This window comes from Pogoniulus pusillus, chromosome 1 (genome assembly GCF_015220805.1).
Source record: "Pogoniulus pusillus isolate bPogPus1 chromosome 1, bPogPus1.pri, whole genome shotgun sequence".
In the NCBI taxonomy this organism is placed as follows: Eukaryota; Metazoa; Chordata; class Aves; order Piciformes; family Lybiidae; genus Pogoniulus; species Pogoniulus pusillus.
The window spans coordinates 19,299,137-19,308,940 of NC_087264.1; the positions used below are offsets into that span (position 1 = coordinate 19,299,137).

The following is a 9,804-nucleotide window of genomic DNA, read 5'->3' on the forward strand; positions in this document are numbered from 1 at the left end:
GCTCCACACAAGGAGACTCCACAACCTCTCTGGGCAGCCTGTGCCGGTGCTCTGGGACCCTTCCAGTCAAGAAGTTACCCCTTGTGTTGAGCTGGAACCTCTCCAGAGGCCACTTCCAACCCTCACCTTGCTGGGATTCTGTGATTCTCTGATTGTCACAGCAGTCAGATACCAAATCTCAGCCTAACAGCAACTGGGATTTATTACTTTTTCATTTGCTATGTAAATCAAAGTGAAGGCATCAGAAGGAACAAAGGGAGTAAAGGGAAATGATGTTGAGAAGGTGTCATGGACTAATCAAAGTAATCCTTTATTCAACACTTGGCTGGGGAAGGAAAAAAATAAAGGAGGAACTGTGTCATCCAGGCTTGAGGTACATGGAAACATCAAGTAGGACAAGACAGCTCCCCTCTGAGCCTGTAAAAGCAGAAGTAAATCTGGATATTAGGTACATCCAAATGCTAATCAAGCCCCAATATGGGAAGGCTATAGCCACAAAGCATTTCGTTCTGGGTGTGTGAAAGGAGTAAGAGGAAAAATAGGGCCCGGTGGGATGGTTTGAGGAGCTTGCCTGCTCTACCTAAGGCTGGGTAAAATGCATGCAACATCGCAGGAGGATAACAATCACAGGCTCACAGAATGCATGAAGTTGAAAGGGACCTCTGGAGATCATCCAATCCAACCCCACCTTGTTAAAGCAAGGCCACTCGCAGCAGGCTGTGCAGCACCACAGCACCCAGGTGAGTTTGGAATATAGCATCATAGAATGGGCTAAGTTGGAAGGCATCTCAAGGATCATCCAGCTACAACCCCCCCACCGTAGGCAGGGCACCTCTCACTAGAGCAAGTTGCCCAAGGTCTCCTCCAACCTGGCCTTAAACACCTCCAGGGAGGTTGTGGAGCACAGAATGTGATCTTTGATTCCAGGGAGGAAGCAGCCACAACCTCCCTGGGCAACCTGTGCCAGTGTCTCACCACCCTCACTGCAAACAACTTCTTCCTAACACCCACTTTCAATCTCCCCTCTGCCACTTTAAACCCATTCCTCCTCAGACTAGATCATGGAATCATAGAATCAGTCAGGGCTGGAAGGGACCACAAGGAGCAGCCAGTTCCAATCCCCCTGCCATGGGCAGGGACACCCTATCCTAGATCAGCCTGGCCAGAACCCCATCCAGCCTGGCCTTAAACACCTCCAGCCATGGGGCTTCAACCAATTCCTTGGGCAACGCATTCCAGGCTCTCACCACTCTCATGCTCAACAACTGCCTCCTCATATTGATATTATGCACCCAGTTAAAAGCCTCCCTGCCAAAAGAAGAAGCTCTTTCCAGGGTTTAGTTGCCTATTTGGAAGATGCCAGAGTAGTGCTCAGAATCTGAAGTCCTCCATGCAGAGCTGCAAGAACATCAGGTCCACCATCCTTGAGATGTTACCAGGATGAGGTTCCCCTTCCCTCTTCCCTCTCCTATTCTTGGTGTGATTCAATGACAGCACCAAAAGGGAGAGAGGGGGAAGGAGAGAAAAAAAACCAAACCACCCTCACATGAGGATATCACAGAATCACAGTAACACTTTGGTTGCAAAAGTCCTTTAAGAACACAAGTTTTGCCTCTTATGGCTCACAGCCTCAAAGTCAGAAGAGAAATGATCTTTGATTGTTAAGACTGGAAGATATTAAGGTCCCTGTGATGTTGCTGCCTCACAGGGAGTGCATTGGAGCCTGTTGCTATCAGGAGCTTTTGGTTCCTGATGCCTTGGCACCCTCCTGATCATTACTATGGCCCCATGCCTTCTCTGTCTGGAACATGCCTCATGTTTTCATGGTTGGCTTGCCCTGCTCAAGTCCTGCTTCTTTTGACATTGTCACCACATGGTGCCTTTGGAGTTTGCAAAGTGAATTTGTAATGGGCACTGTGCTTGCTCTAAGCAGCATCTTTATCCTGGGAGGATCCAGAGAGGTCTAGGGAGGGAGGAAAGGAAGAGGAGCATCTTTATTGGCAAGAATTATTGGAAGCCCTCTGCTCCCTTCTCATTGCCTGAGTTTGTTTATCCTGCCTGCTCTGCCCTTCAATTAGCAAAGTCCTTCACCCTGCAAAATACTGCATGCAGGAGAGGGAACAAATGGGACAAAAATCCTTCTTGCCATCTGCCAAAGTAACCCTCTGTCCCTTCCAACCTGGTATCTCCAGACGGATGACTAAAGAGCCAAGGGCACATCACATGGACCACCCCCGAGGTCAAACAAGGATCTGTGAGGTTGTTTCTGTAAGTTCCATTGCCAGCAAGCTCTAGAGGAGAAGGAAGAGAAACAAACCTTTTGTACCCTTTATTTCTTCATCTACCTTCTCAGGTAGGAGTGAGCATGGCAGTCCAGCTTGGTGGAAACCATTGCCAGCAAGGCCTAGAGGAGAGAGAAGAGAAACAAACCTTTTGTACCCTTTAATTCTGCATCTACCTTCTCAGATAGGAGTGAGCATGGCAGTCCAGCTTGGTGGAAACCATTGCCAGCAAGCTCTAGAGGAGAGGGAAGAGAAACAAACCTTTTGTACCCTTTAATTCTGCATCTACATTCTCAGGTAGGAGTGAGCATGGCAGTCCAGCTTGGTGGAAACCATTGCCAGCAAGCTCTAGAGGAGAGAGAAGAGAAACAAACCTTTTGTACCCTTTAATTCTGCATCTACCTTCTCAGATAGGAGTGAGCATGGCAGTCCAGCTTGGTGGAAACCATTGCCAGCAAGCTCTAGAGGAGAGAGAAGAGAAACAAACTTTTCGTACCCTTTAATTCTGCATCTACCTTCTCAGATAGGAGTGAGCATGGCAGTCCAGCTTGGTGGAAACCATTGCCAGCAAGCTCTAGAGGAGAGGGAAGAGAAACAAACCTTTTGTACCCTTTAATTCTTCATCTACCTTCTCAGGTAGGAGTGAGCATGGCAGTCCAGCTTGGTGGAAACCATTGTCAGCAAGGCCTAGAGGAGAGAGAAGAGAAACAAACCTTTTGTACCTTTTAATTCTGCATCTACCTTCTCAGGTAGGAGTGAGCATGGCAGTCAAGCTTGGTGGAAACCTAAGCCCAGCTCTGCTGAAGCTTGCCTGATCTATGGCTCTAAAGACTAAACCAGTATCTGACTCTGCTCACCACCCCACCACCATCCTTCCCCCTGCCTGCAGACTCAAGGTGATGGCAGCCTGGCACTTGCACTAATTTTGGAGTGCTGTGTGCTTTCTGGATGTCTTTTCAGAAGGAGTTAGAGGTGTGAAAAAACTGTCAAATAATTGAGTTTATTTAGAAGTGAGCCTAAAAAAACAAATCCTCACACCAACTCCAAAGCAGCAATGCCAAGGTCCAGAGAACAGAGATTAACAATATCTCTGTCCAGAGGAGCAAGATCTGTTCTTACAGATTGCTGTGTTGTGAAATTAAGATGCAAGCAAGAGCAGATAGCATCACAAAACTAGTTATGAAAGGATAAAGTTGAACAAAACAGAGGGAGAGGGAGAAGGGGAGAGAGTGGCTGAAAAGCAGCCAAGAAGAAAGGGACCTGGGGGTACTGATAGATAGTAGCTAAACATGAGACAGCAGTGTGCCCATGTGGCCAAGAGAGCCAATGGCATCCTGGGCTGGCTCAGGAGCAGTGTGGCCAGCAGGACAAGAGAGGTTCTTCTGCCCCTGTGCTCAGCACTGCTCAGGCCACACCTTGAGTGCTGTGTTCAGTTCTGGGCTCCTCAATTCCAGAGAGATGTTGAGGTGCTGGAAGGTGTCCAGAGAAGGGCAGCAAGGCTGGGGAGGGGCCTGGAGCACAAACCCTATGAAGAGAGGCTGAGGGAGCTGGGGATGTGCAGCCTGCAGAAGAGGAGGCTCAGGGCAGTGCTCATTGCTGTCTACAACTACCTGAAGGGAGGCTGTAGCCAGGTGGGGTTGGGCTCTTCTGCCAGGCAGCCAGCAACAGAACAAGGGGACACAGTCTCAAGTTGTGCCAGGGGAGGTCTAGGCTGGATGTTAGGAGGGAGTTGTTGGCAGAGAGAGTGATTGGCATTGGAATGGGCTGCCCAGGGAGGTGGTGGAGTCACCATCCCTGGAGGTGTTGAAGCAAAGCCTGGATGAGGCACTTAGTGCCATGGTCTGGTTGACTGTCTAGGGCTGGGTGCTAGGTTGGGCTGGATGAGCTTGGAGGTCTCTTGCAACCTGGTTGATTGTGGCAGAAGATCCCAACCCCACCTGGCTACAGCCTCCCTTCAGGGAGCTGCAGACAGCAATGAGCTCTGCCCTGAGCCTCCTCTTCTGCAGGCTGCACACCCCCAGCTCCCTCAGCCTCTCCTCACAGGGCTGTGCTCCAGGCCCCTCCCCAGCCTTGATGCCCTTCTCTGGACACCTTCCATCATCAACCTTCCTTCCAACATCTCTCTTGAATGGAGGAGCCCAGAACTGGACACAGCACTCAAGGTGTGGCCTGAGCAGTGCTGAGCACAGGGGACAAATCTCCTGCCATCCTTTTCCACTCCCTTTCGCAGGTGCTTGTGGCTGTAGGCAGCACTTTAACGAGCTCTTGTTTTTAATCAATGAAATCACCCTCTCCTAATTAAGCAGGAAACATCAGCCCTGTCAACTGACCTTTCTGTTTGATGGAACAAATATAATTACATTGTCAACTTCAGTCTGCTTGAACAAACAAGCAGGGAAAGGTTCTTTCACCAAGCTGCCGCGCCGAGGACCCGGTGGCTTTCAAAGGATGTTTCCTCTCCATTAATTAATGCTGCCTAATCTAGCAGAACTAATGAACTTTCAACTACAATAGCAGGTCACAGCCATTGTGCTCGATGACACGGAAACGTGACAAGTGGCAAACGTGTCAAAAGCACAAACTGCACAGGATAAGAGGAAGATTTGACCTTTGGCTAAATTTGTATCTGTTTTAATGTGCTTCCTGTAATTACACAGTAAGGAGGAGGGGAGGGGGGGGAGGAAGAACAGGAATGCTGAGGGGAGCAGGAAGAACAGGAATGCTGAGGGGAGCAGGAAGAACAGGAATGCTGAGGGGAGCAGGAAGAACAGGAATGCTGAGGGGAGCCGGAAGAACAGGAATGATGAGGGGAGCAGGAAGAACAGGAATGCTGAGGGGAGCCGGAAGAACAGGAATGATGAGGGGAGCCGGAAGAACAGGAATGCTGAGGGGAGCAGGAAGAACAGGAATGCTGAGGGGAGCCGGAAGAACAGGAATGATGAGGGGAGCAGGAAGAACAGGAATGATGAGGGGAGCAGGAAGAACAGGAATGCTGAGGGGAGCCGGAAGAACAGGAATGATGAGGGGAGCAGGAAGAACAGGAATGATGAGGGGAGCAGGAAGAACAGGAATGCTGAGGGGAGCCGGAAGAACAGGAATGATGAGGGGAGCAGGAAGAACAGGAATGATGAGGGGAGCAGGAAGAACAGGAATGCTGAGGGGAGCCGGAAGAACAGGAATGATGAGGGGAGCCGGAAGAACAGGAATGCTGAGGGGAGCCGGAAGAACAGGAATGATGAGGGGAGCAGGAAGAACAGGAATGATGAGGGGAGCAGGAAGAACAGGAATGCTGAGGGGAGCCGGAAGAACAGGAATGATGAGGGGAGCAGGAAGAACAGGAATGATGAGGGAAGGAGGAAGAACAGGAATGATGAGGAGAGCAGGAAGAACAGGAATGACCTACTTAAAAGGGAAGTTGTCAGCGTCGGACTGCTATGTGTGCAGAAAGACAAAGCACTAAAATTAACAAGTAATAATGTCCTATTATCAATAATGACTATTTATTAAATCACCTGAGGAGGATTCTCTGCCCCCTTACACCCACCCTCTCTCAGAATCCTCTTTTCTTATGCTCTATTAAACAAAAAGATAAAGGAAAAGGAAGGAATTGCCAGTGGTGCCTGAGGGGTTCCCTCCCAACGTGGGATGAAGATCACGCTTAAGAGCTGGGCTGGTGCACGATCCACCAGCTCATGCTGCTCCTCACCTCACTGTTACCTCCTCATGCTCCTCCTCTCTCATTTTTCCCCAGCCCAAAGATAACAGCATAGAGAAGAAGTCACCTCCTAGTACAGTTCATGGAATCAGAGAATGTCAGGGGCTGGAAGGGACCTCAAAAGGTCAGCTGGTCCAGCTTCCCTGCCAGAGCAGGATCACCCAGAGCAGATCACACTGAATGCATCCAGATGGTTCTTGAACATCTCCAGAGAGGGAGACTCCACAACCTCCTTGGGCAGCCTCTTCCAGTGTTCTGTCACTCTCACAGGGAAAAAATTCCTCCTTAGGTTCACATGGAACCTCCAGTCCCCTGGGCTCACACCTTCCAGGGACATCAAGATATTCGTGTGTAGTATGAGCAAATCCTGAGCATCAGTGCCCTGGTCTGAGAACTGTTTCTGGCCAGTGCTGTGAGTTCCCAGCTCAGCCTCTGCTCACCGAGGTTTGGGACAGAGCAGAAGTGATTCTGGGCAGTGCTGTGAGTTCCCAGCTCAGCCTCTGCTCACTGAGATTTGGGTTGGAGCAGAAGTGATTCTGGTCAGTGCTGTGAGTTCTCAGATCAGGCTCTGCTCACTAAGGTTTGGGCCACAGCAGAAATGATTCTGGTCAGTGCTGTGACGTCTCAGCTCAGGCTCTGCTCATTGAAGTTCAGGGCAGGGTTGCACAGCCAGGGGCTGCTTCTAGCAGCAAGAATTCTGATGTGGACAGTTCCTGGCAAGGGCTGGGATGAAGAAAGGCTCTGTCTGAGACTTGCTCCTCTGCACACCAAGGGCACTGCCACAGCTTGTGCCCCACCGTGGGGGGCAGGAAGGCAGAGGTGACACCTGCAAGGAGTAGCAGCCAGGACAGATGCCCCTCAACCACCCAACAAAGGATTGCATCCCGTGGATGGCATCTTCAGGAGCAACCTGAGGGATCATCAAGGTCAAGCATCTTCTTGCAGGACTGTGTCTCAGCAGGACTCTGTCCCTCTGCCTTCCATCCCAATCCATGTGTTCCTGAATCCAATTTCAGAATCCAGCTCCTAGTTCCCATCTGCTACTGAGTCCAATCTGGGACTTGCCCAGAGCCTGCCCCCAGCATCAGTAATGCCAATGGTGCAATCACTGCCATCAGGGATTGGGTTGGCTCTTTGTCTCTGTTCCATGGGATTGTTCTTTCCATCCCAGCTGGGTTAGTTTCTTTCCCACCACATCAGTCTCTCTCCCTTCTTCTCTTTGGGAAGGCAGGGGTGTTTTTGGAAAGCCTCTGGTGGCCATTCCAACCCTGCCTCTTGACAATCACCTTTGGGAAACAGCAGAAAGCATTCAGGACCATAGAATCAGTCAGGGTTGGAAGGGACCACAAGGATCATCTAGTTCCAACCCTCCATGCCATAGGAGTTGATGAAACATTTTCTTCATCATCCACACACCTCAGTGTTGTCAAATACAACATCAGCAGGGGGAAATTAGCAAAACCCAGAGGAATTTCAGTCAAGAATCTTAAAAGAAAGTTACTTGAAGAAATTCTGTTCCCTGCTGTCATTAAATCTTAGTAAGTATGCTAAAACACTGAAGCTGGAAGCTCCAGAAGACTGGAGAAGTCAGAATGTGGCATTACCATTCGACAAAGCAGTTGGGATGAAACAAGCAACTTAGAGGCTGATTAATCTGCCCTGAGTCCTGAGGATAAAATAATGAGGAAGCTGATATGGAAATCAATAAGGATTAAAAGATAGGGGTGGAATTAATTCCAGTCACCAGTGCTTCATGAAAAATAAGTCATGTCAGACAAATCTGATTTCATTCTTTCACAAGCTTATGCATTGGGTGAAGAAAGGTATTTGCATGGCAGCAATGCAGCTAGATCTTTGTAACAGGTCACTGTAAAAAGCCCTGCTGAGGTTGTGCTATGGTCCTTGCAGTGCTTATCATTGAAGTTGGTAAGGAGAAGAGTTATGTGACATGGGTTGAGATTCTGCTGTGGTCCTTGCATTGGGTATCATGGAAGATGGCAAGGAGAAGAGTTATTTAACATGGGTTGAGATTCTGCTGTGGTCCTTGCATTGGGTATCATGGAAGGTGATAAGAAGAAGAGTTATGTGACATGGGTTGAGATTCTGCTGTGGTCCTTGCACTGGGTATCATGGAAGATGGCAAGAAGAAGAGTTATGTGACATGGGTTGAGATTCTGCTGTGGTCCTTGCATTGGGTATCATGGAAGATGGCAAGGAGAAGAGTTATTTAACATGGGTTGAGATTCTGCTGTGGTCCTTGCATTGGGTATCATGGAAGATGGCAAGGAGAAGAGTTATTTAACATGGGTTGAGATTCTGCTGTGGTCCTTGCATTGGGTATCATGGAAGATGGCAAGGAGAAGAGTTATTTAACATGGGTTGAGATTCTGCTGTGGTCCTTGCATTGGGTATCATGGAAGATGGCAAGGAGAAGAGTTATTTAACATGGGTTGAGATTCTGCTGTGGTCCTTGCAGTGCATATCATGGAATATGGTAAGGAGAAGAGTTCTCTAATATTAGAAATAGTTTGGTTTCCCTTTGCCCAGGGAAAATCAGAAAGGTGAAAAGAAGTAGTTATGGAGTGAAGAGTGGGGAGGAACCACACTAGAGCATCTCCCTTATGAGGCCAGGCTGAGAGAGTTGGGCTTCTCCAGTCTGGAGAAGGATACTGGGACATCTTCTGTTGAAATGGCCTTGTTGGATTTGGCCTAGTGTAAGAATCTGCACCTGAGTTGGTGCAATTGTAAGCACAGATCCAGGCTGGGTAGAGAACGGCTGAGAGCAGCCCTGAGGAAAATAACCTGGGGATCTGGGGTGACGAAAAGGCCAAGATGAGCCTGCAGTGTGAGTGTAGCCCTGACAGCAACCCTGTGCTGGGCTACAGCAAGAGCAGTGTGGGCAGCAGGGCAAGGGAGGGGATACTGCCCCTTTTGCTCTGCTCTCCTCACACCCCACCTGCAGTCCTGGGTGCAGTTCTGCAGTCCCCAGCACAAGAAGGACATGGAAGTGTTGGAACCAGTCCAGAGGAGGCCACCAAGATGCTGAGAGGGCTGCAGCAGCTCTGATGTGAGCACAGGCTGAGAGAGTTGGGGCTCTGCAGCCTGGAGAAGAGAAGGCTTCCAGGAGACCTTGGAGTGGCCTTCCAGGATCTGAAGTGGGCTCCAGGAAGGCTGGGGAAGGACTACTGACAAGGTCTTGTAATGCCAGGAGGAGGAGGAATGGGTTTAAAGTGGCAGAGAGGAGATTGAAAGTGGCTGTTAGGAAGAAGTTGTTTGCAGTGAGGGTGGTGAGACACTGGCACAGGTTGCCCTGGGAGGTTGTGGAGCACAGAATGTGATGATGATGTTGAGGTGCTTGAATGTGTCCAGAGAAGAGATCTAGTGTGAGGTGTCCCTGGCCATGGCAGGGAGGTTGGAACTTGTGATCCCTTCCAACCCTGACTGATTCTATGTTTCCATGAATAGAAATACCAGCAGCTGCAGGACATTGCAACCAGCATGTGAGTGTCTCTGTGCTAGAGCTATTTCTCATCTCCAGGTGTCTCTTTAACACATCTCCACCATGGAGAAGACAGTCCTTCCCATCCTGTTGAGATTGGCATGTCTCTGTAATAGAGACTTTTTCTTTTGGCACTGAGATCATCCAGAAAAAGGCCTGTGAAAGAGCTGGAACCCAGCCCAGATCCTATGCAAATATCTTCACTCAGGGTTCACTTTCCAATGCTATCGATCGGTTTTGTGTTGGTTCCTGGACTTCCTCCCTCCACCCTGCCAGCACCTCACTTGGTCACACATCTCACACCTCAA

The 9,804-nt window shown here is 49.4% G+C and overlaps 1 long non-coding RNA gene across 1 annotated transcript; it reads right to left on the bottom strand.

Annotated features, from left to right (window-relative positions):
• Positions 1–286: 286 nt before the first annotated feature.
• On the bottom strand, positions 287–2,401 carry LOC135180604 (uncharacterized). Its single transcript, XR_010304508.1, has 2 exons — positions 2,318–2,401; positions 287–417 (listed from the first exon to the last, which is right to left on the bottom strand). It is a non-coding gene; the product is annotated as an uncharacterized LOC135180604 (long non-coding RNA).
• Between the last annotated feature and the right edge of the window lie 7,403 nt (positions 2,402–9,804).